Source organism: Stegostoma tigrinum, chromosome 23 (genome assembly GCF_030684315.1).
Source record: "Stegostoma tigrinum isolate sSteTig4 chromosome 23, sSteTig4.hap1, whole genome shotgun sequence".
NCBI classification, from domain to species: domain Eukaryota; kingdom Metazoa; phylum Chordata; class Chondrichthyes; order Orectolobiformes; family Stegostomatidae; genus Stegostoma; species Stegostoma tigrinum.
In genome coordinates, this window is record NC_081376.1 from 52,311,779 (window position 1) to 52,327,021 (window position 15,243).

The window sequence follows — 15,243 nt, forward strand, 5'->3', positions numbered from 1 at the left end:
TCTTTCCAGAGATGCTGCCAGACGTGATGAGCTTGTCCAGCAATTTCTATTTCTGTCTCTGATTTACAGCCCCCACAGTTCTTTCAGTTCATAATGTCTTTCCTTTAGCAGGGAGACCAGAATTGAACGCAGTATTCCAAATGTGGACTAACCAATGTCCCATACAGCTCCCAACTCCTACACTCAGTGCACTGACCAATAAAGGCAAGCATGCCAAATGCCTTCTTCGCCACCCTGTCTACCTGTTACCTGGCTTTCGCAGAACTATGAACGCCACAAGGTCTCTTTGTTCAGCAACACTCCCCAGGCCCTTACCATTAAGTCAACACGTGGGATGCTTTCATTAAGAAGAAACTGGCTTACAGGAAGCTCCTGAGTGAAGGCCCACAATCCCCTGAGATACATGTTGGCAAAAGCAATTATGGAAAAGGGGCAGGATAAGGGAATGCCAATCACCCTGAGGTCAAGGACCAATTCCGCCTTCTGGAAACGCCTGTCAAATGTGTGACGGTCGCTGTGGCCCTAGGATTAAGTTCATCGGCCAGACAAGGACTTATTGATACTCATGGCCAGTGACATGGGATTTCCTGGGTAGGCAAGCAGACTCATTAGCGAGTGATTGCTGACGATGACTCACTGCACCTGAGGACCTCCTCTGTGATGCCGATCAATGATATGAATCCTTAAAGAAGAAGAAGGTTTCAATTCACCAGGAAGCGGCTAAAAATGATGTTGCAAGAACCTAATTCAAACTTGCAGTGCGGGCCACTTTGTTAGAGCTGATAGTGAAACTTAAAACCTCAATTCTTTTTGTTCCTTCATGGGTGTGACAGAATGGCTGGGCCAGCACTTATTGCCCGTCCCTAATTGCCCTTGAGAAGGTGGCGGGTGATCTGCTTTCGTGCAGTCCATGTGCTGTGGGTTGACCCACAATGCCATTAGGAAGGGAATTCCAGGATTTTGACCCAGCGGCACTGAAGGAACGGTGTTATATTTCAGAGTCACGATGGTGAGCAGTTTGGAGGGGAACTTTCAGGGTGTGGTCAGAGAAAATGGGAACTACAGATGCTGGAGAATCCAAGATAACAAAGTGTGAAGCTGGATGAACACAGCAGGACAAGCAGCGTCTTAGGAGCACAAAAGCTGATCTTTCAGCACTACACCCTTCATCAGAGATTGTCCATCTAGATGGAAGTGGTCATAGGTTTGAAAGGTAACAAACTGTGGAACTGGATGAACATAGCAGGACAAGCAGCATCTTAGGGACACAAATGCTGACGTTTCGGGCCTAGACCATTCATTAGAGAGGGGGATGGGGGGGAGGATTCTGGAATAAATAGGGAGAGGGGGAAGGCGGACCGAAGATGGAGAGAAAACAAGATAGGTGGAGAGGAGAGTATAGGTGGGGAGGTGGGGAGGGGATAGGTCAGTCCAGGGAAGATGGACAGGGCAAGGAGGCGGGATGAGGTGGTAGATAGGAAATGGAGGTGTGGCTTGAGGTGGGAGGAAGGGATGGGTGAGAGGAAGAACAGGTTAGGGAAGCCGAGACTGGCTGAGCTGGTTTTGGGATGCAGTGGGGGGGAGGGGACATGTTGGGCTGGTTTTGTGATACAGTGGGGGAAGGGGAGATTTTGAAGCTTGTGAAGTACACATTGATGCCATTGGGCTGCGGGGCTCCCAAGCGGAATATGAGTTGCTGTTCCTGCAACCTTCGGGTGGCATCATTGTGGCACTGCAGGAGGCCCATGATGGACATGTCGTCTGAGGAATGGGAGGGGGAGTGGAAATGGTTTGCGACTGGGAGGTGCAGTTGTTTATTGCGAACCGAGCGGACGTGTTCTGCAAAGCGGTCCCCAAGCCTCCGCTTGGTTTCCACAATGTAGAGGAAGCCACACCGGGTACAATGGATACAATATACCACATTGGCAGATGTGCAGGTGAACCTCTGCTTGATATGGAAGGTCATCTTAGGGCCTGGGATAGGGGTGAGGGAGGAGGTGTGGGGGCAAGTGTAGCACTTCCTGCGGTTGCAGGGGAAGGTGCCGGGTGTGGTGGGGTTGGAGGGCAGTGTGGAGTGAACAAGGAAGTCACAGAGAGAGTGGTCTCTCCAGAAAGCAGACAAGGGTGGGGATGGAAAAATGTCTTGGGTGGTGGGGTCGGATTGTAGATGGCGGAAGTGTCGGAGGATGATGCGTTGTATCCGGAGGTTGGTGGGGTGGTGTGTGAGAACGAGGGGCTCCTCTTGGGGCGGTTGTGGCGGGGGCAGGGTGTGAGGGATGTGTTGTGGGAAATGCGGGAGACGCGGTCAAGGGCGTTCTCGACCACTGTGGGGGGAAAGTTGCGGTCCTTGAAGAACTTGGACATCTGGGATGTGCGGGAGTGGAATGCCTCATCCTGGGAGCAGATGCGGCGGAGGCGAAGGAATTGGGAATGGGGGATGGAATTTTTGCAGGAGGGTGGGTGGGAGTAGGTGTATTCTAGGTAGCTGTGGGAGTCAGTGGGCTTGAAATTGACATCAGTTACAAGCTGGTGACCTGAGATGGAGACTGAGAGGTCCAGGAAGGTGAGGGATGTGTTGGAGATGGCCCAGGTGCAAATGAGGTTGGGGTGGAAGGTGTTGGTAAAGTGGATGAACTATTCGAGCTCCTCTGGGGAGCAAGAGGCGGCGCCGATACAGTCATCAATGTACCGGAGGAAGAGGTGGGGTTTCGGGCCTCTGTAGGTGTGGTCCACTTCAAGCCCACTGACTCCCACAGCTACCTAGAATACACCTCCTCCCACCCACCTTCCTACAACAATTCCATCCCCTATTCGCAATTCCTCTGCTTCTGCCACATCTGCTCCCACGATGAAGCATTCCAGTCCCGCACATGCCAGATGTCCACGTTCTTCATGGACTCCAACTTTCCCCCCGCAGTGGTCGAGAACGCCCTTGATCGCATCTCCCGCATTTCCCGCAACACATCTCTCATACCCCGCCCCCATCACAACCGCCCCCAGAGGATCCCCCTCGTTCTCACGTACCACCCCACCAACCTCCGGATACAACGTATCATCCTCCGACACTTCCGCCATCTACTATCCGACCCCATCACCCAAGACGTTTTTCCATCCCTACCCTTGTCTGCTTTCCGGAGAGACCACTCACTCCGTGACTCCCTTGTTCGCTCCACACTCCCCTCCAACCCCACCACACCAGGCACTTTCCCCTGCAACCGCAGGAAGAGCTACACCTGCCCCCACACCTCCTCCCTCACCCCTATCCAAGGCCTCAAGATGACCTTCCATATCAAGCAGATGTTCACCTGCACATCTGCCAATGTGGTCTATTGTATCCACTGTACCCGGTGTGGCTTCCTCTACATTGGGGAAACCAAGTGGAGGCTTGGGGACCGCTTTGCAGAACACCTCCACTCGGTTCATGACAAACAACTGCACCTCCCAGTCGCAAACCATTTCCACTCCCTCTCCCATTCTTTAGATGACATGTCCATCATGGGCCTCCTGCAGTGCCACAATGATGCCACCCGAAGGTTGCAGGAACAGCAACTCATATTCCGCTTGGGAACCCTGCAGCCCAATGGTATCAATGTGGACATCACAAGCTTCAAAATCTCCCCCTCCCCCACTGCATCCCAAAACTAGCCCAGTTCTTCCCCTCCTCCTCCCACTGCATCCCAAAACCAGCCCAGTTCTTCCCCTCCTCCTCCCACTGCATCCCAAAACCAGCCCAGCCTGTCTCTGCTTCCCTAACCTGTTCTTCCTCTCACCCATCCCTTCCTCCCACCCCAAGCCACACCTCCATTTCCTACCTACCACCTCATCCCGCCTCCTTCACCTGTCCATCTTCCCTGGACTGACCTATCCCCTCCCTACCTCCCATCTATACTCTCCTCTCTACCTATCTTCTTTTCTCTCCATCTTCGGTCCGCCTCCCCCTCTCTCCCTATTTATTCCAGAACCCTCACCCCATCCCCCTCTCTGATGAAGGGTCAAGGCCCGAAACGTCAGCTTCAGTGCTCCTGAGATGCTGCTTGGCCTGCTGTGTTCATCCAGCTTCACACTTTGTTATCTTGGATTCTCCAGCATCTGCAGTTCCCATTATAACATTTCTGTCTGTGTTGTTACTTTACTGCCCTCTGATGTTTTGAACTGTGATTTTTTTTTGTCAATTGTTCTTCTAGTTCTTCCTCATCTTCCTCCAGTTCTTCCTCATGTCCTGGTGTCTCTTCATGTTGCTCTGTCTCTTCAAAGTTCAACCTCTTTTCTGTGTGAGTGACCCGTGGATGGATCTCTGAGCTTACCCGCACAGAGGATTGGCCATTCTCTGAGATTCCTGGATAAAAGTGGGAGGGGTGTGGGATGGATTGGTGTCGCAGGATGAGGGCACTTGGACAGTTATCAGTGAACCGTGCACAAAATCATAGAATCACAGAATTATTACAGTACAAAAGGGCCATTCAGCCCATCTGCCTGCACCAGTTCTGTAACCTACAGCCAATCTCCTGCCTTTTCCTCATATCCCTTCACCTCATTTCTATCCAAATAATCATCCAATGCTCCTCTCGAATGTGTCAGTTGAACCTGCCTCCTCAACACTTTCAGGCAGTGACTTTCCTGCCTCTAACAATTTACGGTGTAATGAAGATTTTTCTCACATCATCCTTCCTTCTTTTGCAGATCACTTTAAATCCATGTCTGTCTCATTCTTGTTTCTTTTACAAGCAGGAATTTCTCCTCCCTATCTACTTTATCCATGCTTTTCAAAACCTCGATCAAATCTCCTCTCAGCCTCCTTTTCTCCAAACTGAAAGTCCCAACATTGTTGAACTCTCCTTGACTGATCAGGGGTTGTACATTGTTGAGGTGAAATCTCTTCCTGTTCACAAAATGCTGATGGTTCATTTATAACTGCTGCTATTTTCAGTGAGACTGGAGAGGCCCGACCACTCAGCTCCATTTCTGTCGTTTGAAGAATACTATCGCAGCTGCACTGACAATTCTCCAATGCAGACAATACTTCAGGATGGGCAGAAGAAATAAATCACTTGATGACATTTGAAGGTACTATTCAAACAGAAATATATCTAATGTACATGCACTGATGCATGGGTAACGATGTCAAGTGACATGAGCCATTCATCAAGGAGCTGATCTTTATGTGAACCCAACTTATTTAAATATCTGATACATGTCAGCCTGGGTCAAAGTCAGTCAGTGATGCTAGAACTGCTTGTGTCGGCTTAATGACAGTGAGCAGCTGACAGTAGATCTGATTATATTGCCTCCAGTTCTACAACCCACTGGAGTTCACCCAGCTAGGCCAATCGGCTAACAGCGTACAGTATGGTGTGGTCTGGAGATATGGTTAGAGATGGTAAAGGGTCCAACTGTCTTCCCATCAGTCAGCCCATCAGGAATCTCTCACACTGTTCCTGCCTAATATTGGAACGTGTTGGGAGGTCTTGTAAGTGAGGGTGCAACAGCTGTATGAGATTGTTGTTAAACTGTTAGATAATGTTCTGGTAATGCCCTTATGACATGCCATAGGATGTTTTCAATGATAATCATGTAATGTAAATACAGCTTGTGATTGTCCCAGCCCCCTACCCCACACGCCAGGCCTTGGTAACACATAGCCTGCCATTACACATTATCTATTGTGGGTCACTAACAGTGCCCATTAACAGCTATTCACCCTCCTAGCTGGATCGTTATCAACTTCTTTGTCTATCCAACTGCTTTTCTCCCTCTTTGGGCTCTATCCTTTATCCTATCATTTACTCCCTACCTCATCACCCTTTCTATATTCTACATATGACCTGACATTTTCCCAGCCACCATCAGTTCTGAGGAAGGGTCACCGGACCCAAAATGTTAACTCTGATTTTTCTTCACAGATACTGCCAGACCAGCTGAGCTTTTCCAGCAACTTCTGTTTTTGTTTGTCATTGTTTCTGTTGGGTACATAGGGTCAATATTGTTACTAGCTCTTAAGATAATAGCCTGGTCTGTACTATTCCTCATGAATGAGTAAATTGTCACTCTTATCATAGTCTGCACATGCGTTGCATGTATAATCATTAAATACCACTGGTCACTTACAGCCACCTATGCTGGTAATGTTCCTTACTCAGGGAGTGTTGTTCCCATAAAAACTGAAAGAACTGCAGATGCTGTAAATCAGAAACAAAAACAGAAATTGCTGGAAAAGCTCAGCAGGTCTGACAGTGTCTATGAAGAGAAAATCAGAATTAACGTTTTGGGTCTGGTGACCCTTCCTCAGAACTGACGGTACTGAAGAAAATGTCGATTTTTATGCAGACGATTGGGTGGGAGGAGGGGCTAAGGAGTAAACGATAGGTGGGGGTAGAGCCCAAAGAGAGAGAGAGACAGTTGGACAGACAAAGGAGTTGCTAACGATCAGGCTGGGAGGATGAGTAGTTGTTAATGGGGACTGTTAGTGACTAACAACAGGGGATGTGTAGTGGCAGGCTATGTGGTAACAAGGCCCAGTGTGTGGGTGGGGGTTTGGGAAATGGGAGAGTTTAGGCCCTAAAATTATTGAACTCGGTATTGAGTCCAGAAGGCTGTCAGGTCCCTGAGTGGAAAATGAAGTGTTGTTCCTCCAACTTGTGCTGAGCTTCACTGCAGCACTGCCACAAGCCTGAGACAGCGATATTGGCCAGGGAGCAGGGTGGGCCGTTAAAGTGGCTGGCAGCTGGAAGTGCTTCTGTGTTGGTTGTTGTCACCATGTTCTTATTGCATTTCCATTTCAAAATCAGCACAATTCCCTGATGGTCCATGTGAATGTGCTTCAGTATCTCTCTCCTCATCAGCTTCGGGATGAAGACTCTATTTCCCTTGCACAAGAGGCATTCTCTGTCTGCCCAATAAGGTCTTATAGCACCAGGTGCATCCTCGATGCTTTCGGGCCTTTCTCTAATCTCTAACCCCTGCTACACTTAGTGAATTGTATCATGTTGTTGGATTGAATATCTCTATCTGGTCAGTGTGTTCTCGAGCAGGATAAACTGCTAGTTCAGGATGAGCCCACTGTACTGCAACAAACTCTGTTTTCTTCATGAGGAGAGCTGTTCTCAGGCCCTTGTCAGTAAGGTACATCTTTGATGGCATGTCATGTCCATGTGGGAACACCAGAGTGACTTTCTTTGCTGATAACAGCGTCTGTCACTTTCCCTCTTCCAAGAAGATATTGGTGGATAGGTTCACCCACAGTCAGAATGGCCAGACACTCCTTCTTGATCTATGTACAGCGATCATCCACTCCCATTAACACCAAATGCAATGGGTTGTCCTTGTTGCCTAAAGTTTACTCCAAGTCCTGCCTCACTAACTCTTGACCTGCTGTAGCTGTCACTCCAATAGTCACAAAGCTATCAACCCAACTCACGTAACCTATTGTATGTTGTTCTGTTGTTATTTAATGTGTTGGCTAACTGATGATATCCATTCAGTTACTGGGATTGATGGGATCTCAACTTTGGAACAAGAAGATAATCACTGGTAGATGAAAAAAATGGAGTTCTCCATCCTGTTTCTGAATAATTTCTGAACAAATAGATGAACAGAAGGAAATTGAACCCTTAAATCATGACAAATACCAATTCTCTCCCACCCTTAAAACAGAGGGAAAGCAAGCTGAGGACAAAAGGCTCCCAAAGCATAAATACATCCAGCTGCACCTCGTTGAGACTTCTTCAGGAACACTGTGTCCAGTTCTGGTTGCCTTGTTACGGGAAGGGCATTGCTAATGTCGAGGGTTCAGAAGAGATCTACCAGGATGGCGACAGGTTTGGATGGTTTGAGTTATGAAGAAAGGCTGGGATTTTTCTCACTGGACTGTAGGAGATTGAGAGCTGACCTTACAGAAGTTTATAAAATCAAGAGGGGTATAGGCAGCATTAATGGTAGGTGTTTCTTCCAGAGGGTGGGGGATTTGAAGACTAGGGGCTGTCTTGGATCACAGCATATATCCAAGCGGTTCTTTTCAGATTCTGGTAAATATAATCAAGAGCAACACCTACTTGCTTAAATATGAATGTTTATTAACTAATAATAAATGATTATAATAGTAATAATAAATGATTATAATAGTAATAATAGAACATAGAACATTACAGCACAGTACAGGCCCTTCGGCCCTCGATGTTGTGCCGACCTGTCATACCGATCTCAAGCCCATCTAACCTACACTATTCCATGTACGTCCATATGCTTGTCCAGTGACGACTTAAATGTACCTAAAGTTGGCGAATCTACTACCGTTGCAGGCAAAGCGTTCCATTCCCTTACTACTCTCTGAGTAAAGAAACTACCTCTGACATCTGTCCTAGATCTTTCCCCCCTCAATTTAAAGCTATGCCTCCTCGTGCTTGCCATCACCATCCTAGGAAAAAGGCTCTCCCTATCCACCCTATCTAACCCTCTGATTATTTTATATGTTTCAATTAAGTCACCTCTCAACCTTCTTCTCTCTAATGAAAACAGCCTCAAGTCCCTCAGCCTTTCCTTGTAAGACCTTCCCTCCATACCAGGCAACATCCTAGTAAATCTCGTCTGCACCCTTTCCGAAGCTTCCACATCCTTCTTATAATGCGGTGATCAGAACTGTACACAATATCCCAAGTGCGGCCGCATCAGAGTTTTGTACAGCTGCAGCATAACCTCATGATTCCAGAACTCGATCCCTCTATTAATAAAAGCTAAAACATTGTATGCCTTCTTAACAGCCCTGTCAACCTGGGTGGCAACTTTCAAGGATTTGTGTACATGGACACCGAGATCTCTCTGCTCATCTACACTACCAAGAATGTTACCATTAGCCCAGTACTTTGCATTCCGGTTGCTCCTACCAAAGTGCATCACCTCACACTTGTCCGCATTAAAGTCCATTTGCCACCTCTCAGCCCAGCTCTGCAGCTTATCTATGTCTCTCTGCAACCTACAGCATCCTTCGTCACTATCCACAACTCCACTGACCTTAGTGTCATCTGAAAATTTACTAATCCATCCTTCTACGCCCTCATCCAGGTCATTCATAAAAATGACAAACAGCAGTGGACCCAACACCGACCCTTGCGGTACACCACTAGTAACTGGTCTCCAGGATGAACATTTCCCATCATAATAAATTTATTATAGTGGTAATAATAAATAATTATAATAGTAATAATAAATGATTATAGTAGTAATAATAAATGATTATAGTGGTAATAATAAATGATTATAGTGGTAATAATAAATGAATGTAATAGTAATAATAAATGATTATAGTGGTAATAATAAATGATTATAGTGGTAATAATAAATGAATGTAATAGTAATAATAAATGATTATAGTGGTAATAATAAATGATTATAGTAGTAATAATAAGTGATTGTAGTGGTAATAATAAATGGAAAATACAACAAAAGGCAACAAATGGGGAGGCTCAGTGGTTAGCACTGCAGCCTCACAGTGCCAGGGACCCGGGTTTGGTTCCAGCCTCGGGCAACTGTCTGTGTGGAGTTTGCACATTCTCCCCGTGTCTGCGTGGGTTTCCTCCCACAGTCCGAAGATGTACAGGCTAGGTGGGTTGGCCATGGGAAATTGCCCGTAGTGTTCAGGGATGTGTAGCTTAGGTGGGTTTGAGGGGGATGGGTCTGGGTGGGATGCTCCGAGGGTCAGTGTGGACCTGTTAGGATTCTGATTGTGAAGTCTCATGCTTTTCTAGAAAAAGCAACAGGTCTCAAGTACTTCTGCCTGTTGGGGCCCCCTCAGCTAATGGCTGGTCTGGAGGCTTCGGTCCACTTCTAGCACTGTTCATGATTCTGAGTCAAAGTGAAGTCCAGCAACAGCAGGTTGGAACAAAACTCTTTCTCTCTCTTATACAGTATCACAAACAACAAGTACAGAAAACAACACATACCATACACAAAACTGTTGTGTCGTACACAAAGAAGTTTTTTAATAGTGCTGCCTGGGAATGTTCAGAGGGCTCACCAGAGGACATGCAGCCTGTTGAGTATCATTTACCATTTTAACCCTTCAGCCCACTCTATATGATTGATCTTCTCAAGCAGCTGTCAAATATCGTCAATAACTTCTCGCCCTTCAGGCCATTCTATACAGGGGCATATATTTAAACAAAGAACAAACAAAGAAAATTACAGCACAGGAACAGGCCCTTTGGCCCTCCAAGCCTGCGCCGATCGAGATCCTCTGTCTAACCTGTCATCTATTTTCTAATGGTCTGTGCCCATTTGCTCCCTGCCCATCCACGTAACTGTCCAAATATATCTTAAAAGACGCTAACGTGTCTACGTCTACCACCTCGGCTGGCAACGCGTTCCAGGTACCCACCACCCTCTGTGTAAAGGACTTTCCACGCATATCTCCCTCAAACTTTCCTCCTCTCACTTTGAACTCATGGCCCCTAGTAATTGAGTCCCACACTGATCCACTGACAGCTGATTTTTGGTAAAGTGACTCACTTCACCATTCTCTGGCCACTCCCAAAGCGCAGGTGACATGACATAACAACATGCAATCAAAAGCAGGATAGGCCATTCAGCCCTTCAAGCCTGTTCTGACACCCAGTAAGATCGCGGCTAATTTGTGTGTGGAATTCCACACTCCCATCTATTTCCAATAACTCCTCCATTGGTTACTGCAGCATCAGGGAATACAGCAGAATTCTGCCAGTCTGTCTATTCCAATGTCCCTTCAACTCGAGATCGTAAGAACTGCCGATGCTGGAGTCGGATTTAACACAGTGTGGAGCTGGGGGAGCACAGCAGGCCAGGCAACATCAGAGGATCGGGAAAGCTGATGCTTTGGGTTGGGACCCTTCTTCAGAAATGAAGTTCTTTAATTAGAATTGCCCCTTCAATAGAGATGGGCCATTATGAAAATGTCAAATTGTTCACTCAGGCAGGAATAATAAAAAAGTAAGATATTACTTCAATGGAGAACGACTGCAGAATTCCAGGATGCAGAGGAAGCCCGACAAGGATCTCTCCACCTTCATCATAAAATGATTCAATGATCTCACTTCCACCAGCTCCTGAGGCAGCGAGCCCCAAAGTCACACAGCCCTCTGAGAGAAAACAATTCCCTTCATCTCTGTCCTTAAAAGGGCAATCCTTAATTTTAAAATATTTTCCCCTGGGTTTGCACTGGCCCACAGCAGGAACCATCCTTAGCACCTTGTCTAGACCATTCAGGACCTGCCACATTTCAATCGAGTCACCCCTCACTCTCTAAACTCCAGGGGAAGCCAGCCCAGTCTGTCCAACATTTCCTCATGAAACACCACCTCCCCCCCGCCACCCACCCCCCCCCACCCCCATTCTGGGAACCACTCCAGTAAACCTGCTCCCAACCACCTCCGACACAAAGTACATTGGAAACTGCATACGGTATTTGTGGTGTGGTCTCACCAATGCCCTGTATAACTGGCACAGACTACCTTTACTTTTCAGTTCAATTCCCCTTGGAATAAGGTCAGCATCCTGTTAACTTTCCTGCTTAGATGCTGTATCTCAATTCTAACCTGTTGTGACACATGCACCAGACCAGCTACATCCCTTTGCATTGTGGAATCCTGTAGTCATTCTACATTTAAGCTATAAAACTGCTTTTTTCTTGTTGTTCCTTCCAAATTAGAATCACAACAATGCAGGAAGAGGCCATTCGGCCCACTGAGGCTGCGCTGATCCTCCGAAGATCATCCCACCCAGACCTACCCGACAACCCCACATTTAGCATGCACGTTTAGCTTACATATCCCTGAATACTACAGTAAACCTAGCTTGGCCAATCCATCTAAAGTGCATGTCTTTGTACTGTGAGAGGAAACTGGAGCACCCCGTGGAAACCCACACAGACGTGGGGTGAATGTACAAACTCCACGCAGGGAGTGGAATTGAGCCTGGATCCCTGGTGCTGTGAGGTAGCAGTGCAGACTACTGAGCCACCGTACCACCCCAACTTCAAAGTGAACATCTCCAAATTTACATGATTGTCCATTGCTATTAAAGGAACATTTCTAGTTAAAGGGACCTGGGGTATGGGTCAGAATGTTGAAATTCTGCATTACAGCCTGATGCTTCAGTGACCAATAAAATAGTAAAGAGATATGTGGAGACAGTTCACCCACACCCTTCCCAGCCCCACCCCATCCTAAATCTAAAGGCACATCCTTATTTCTCCATGGGAACCATCAACACTTACACTCAGCCTCAACCTGTAGCTGTCTGAGTCCCAGTGACTCGCAGTCCCCTTCTCACCGATTGTCAAACCCACAACCCTGCGCAGTCGAAATCAAGAACAGACGTTTCTGGAGAAACTCAGCAGGTCTGGCAGCATCTGTGGAATGAAAGGAGAGTTAATGTTTCGAGTCCAGTGACCCTTGCTCAGAATTGGTAGCAGCTTAGAAAAGGCAATGTGTAAACTGAAGAAGGGTGTTGGAGGGTGTGGAGAAGGTGTGAGAAGATGGGCGGAGATCGTGCTCAGAAAGAGAGAGTGGCAGACTAAGGGATGGATAATGGTGAGCCGGGAACTGATAACAGGGGCCATAAGGAGGTGAGATTGTGTAGGCTGTGCTGAAAACAGCCCATTTTATGCCAGGACCTGGGTGTAGGATTGGCTGAAGAATCAGCTTTTCTTTCTCCCTTCCATACTTTCATCCAGCCCTTTATATCCCTCACTGTCTCTCTCTCTCTCTGGGCTCCATCTCCTCCTGTCTGCTCACTCCTTCCCTCCTGCCCTACTCAAACCCCTGCCTTCAGCTTAAACATTGCCTTTTCCTAGCCGCTGCCAATCCTGAAAAAGGGTGACTGGACCGGAAAGGTTAAGTCTGATTCTCTCTCCGCAGATGCTGTCGGACCTGCTGAGTTTTTTGATCTGTTTCTGTTGTTATTGAGGATATCCAGCATCACTACACAATGTATCTCCTACACTCGTGACTCTCCTTGTCGGCGGAGAAGGTGCCCAGATCCCGGGGGAGGCAAAGAGTTTGTGAGAGGCGTCCAGCTGCAACCCCTCTGATGATGCATTCCCACCTGGTCCACTGGGGATAACAGTTTTGTTCCAGAGGCAGTTAATATCAGCACCAAATGCTGCGATAATCTACTGGCTTTCATCTGAAATTATGTGGATAGATGCCACACTATGGGCAAGACATTTAAAACAAAAATTTACAAATCACTGACTGGCCTTCAGCTGAAAGAGCATGTCCAATTCTGAGCATGCATTTTGAAAAGCATGTCTTTAGCAGAATGTGGACTAATTTAGGAAAATCACAGCAGGGATGAAGGATTTCTTCACAGAGGATAGGAGGTTCGGGAATGTTTAGGATTTTGATGGAGAGACTTGGTGAGCAATTGTTTTCAGGGGGCTGGGAAATTGACAATGACATGGCCCTGTTTTATGATCCAATGCGGGGATGTGGAGATTTTGTTTTAACAGCGTGAGTTGTTAAACTCTGGAATCTGGAAAGTGTGTTGGAAGTGGATTCACTTTCCCCAGGGAGTTGGATAAATCCTTTACATGGAGTGAATGCTTTGAGAAACAGCAGAGGGAGTGGGACTCCTTTGGTTGCCCTCTCAAAGGGCTTGCACAGGCTGAATGGACTGAAGGGCCTCCTTTGCTGAACAACAATGACTCGATGATTGATGTTTAGAAAGTGGGAATTTGATAAAATAATCCAATTTGGAAAGTTAACATCTGCTTATATAGCTCTCTGGAAATAAAACTCATCTGAACCATAGACATTGACTGGGATTTTATTGCATCATTCCTCCAGTAAATTTATAGAGTCAGCCAGAACGATGGCACAGAAAAAGGCCCTTTGGCCCATTGAGGCTGCTCCTGTCTTGATACTTTAGTCTACTTTATTCGTGGGATAGCTGCTGCATTAAGACCTGCAGAATTTCTAATTATTTGTCTTGTTTTGAAAGATTTCACTGACACAAAGTACCTATTTTTCAAGGTGTGTGGCATTCCAAGTGCTAGCATTTGCTTTGACATTGATAATGAATGTTACATTTGGATCATAATAAACATTATGATGATATTACCAGCTGTCATCAATTATACAGCATTGGTGATAAAACTTATTCTTTTATTAATGAATATTAAAATATTTAAATGGTTTTCGGGCAATTTATATTTTGTAAATTGCTATTTCTCACCTCAGCCTCATTTCTGAATTCTGCATCAATTGACCATTAATGATGTATTTTACTCGATAATGTTGGTGAAATCATTTCTCCTGATAGCATAAGTTTATATGAATTCTAGTCTCTGGCAGTGTGCACAGAACCACATCTAGATTCATTCACATAAACATATTGAGGATTATTTTCGAGAAGAAAGGAGGGAAGGAGTAAAAATATCTGAAGAAACAAAGACAGGGACAGCACAAGTTCATTTTGTGGAGTTAGCAGAGGGGAAATGTTGTTTAAGAGTGTGATAAAGAAAGACCATTAAATATAAAGAAAAACACCTCAAACAGTAATTTCCGAGGCACAGTTTTGGATTTAATCTAATTATATATCATTTTGGTAAAACACGCACCTTAGTAGAAACATTTTTTGATGGCAGCAAATGAGGAACGACAGCTACAGCCCGAAAACCTTTGCTGACAAACGAACAGTACAGAAATAAGCAAACTGACTGTCAGTGCCTGGTCAGCGTTTGTTTTAAGGACCTACTTATTCAAGCCAGCCATGCAGCAACATATCATCAAATGTAGATTTCAGCGGCTCATTTTCTTCGGTTCTGATGAAGAGGAGAAATGTTTTCACCCAGGGAGTGGGGAGCCTGTGGCATTCTCTCGCACAGAACTCAATGGAGGCCAAAACTTTGAATGTTTTCAATGGGGAGTCAGATAGAGTTCTCAGGGCTAAAGGGATTAAAGGGTATGGGGAGAAAGCAGGAACAGGGCAGCGTGGTGGCTCAGTGGTTAGCACTGATGCCTCACAGCACCAGGGACCTGGGTTCGATTCTACCCTCAGGCGACTGTCTGTGTGCAGTTTGCACATTCTCCCTGTGCCTGCATGGTTTTCCTCCCACAGTCCAAAGATGTGCAGGTTAGGTGGATTGGCCATGCTAAATTGTCCGTAGCATTCAGGCAGGGATGAGTAGATTTGGGGGTGGCGTGGCGGATGGGTGAACCATAGATATTGACTGGATTTTATTGTATCATCTCTTCTGTAAATTTTTTCTAAGAGTCG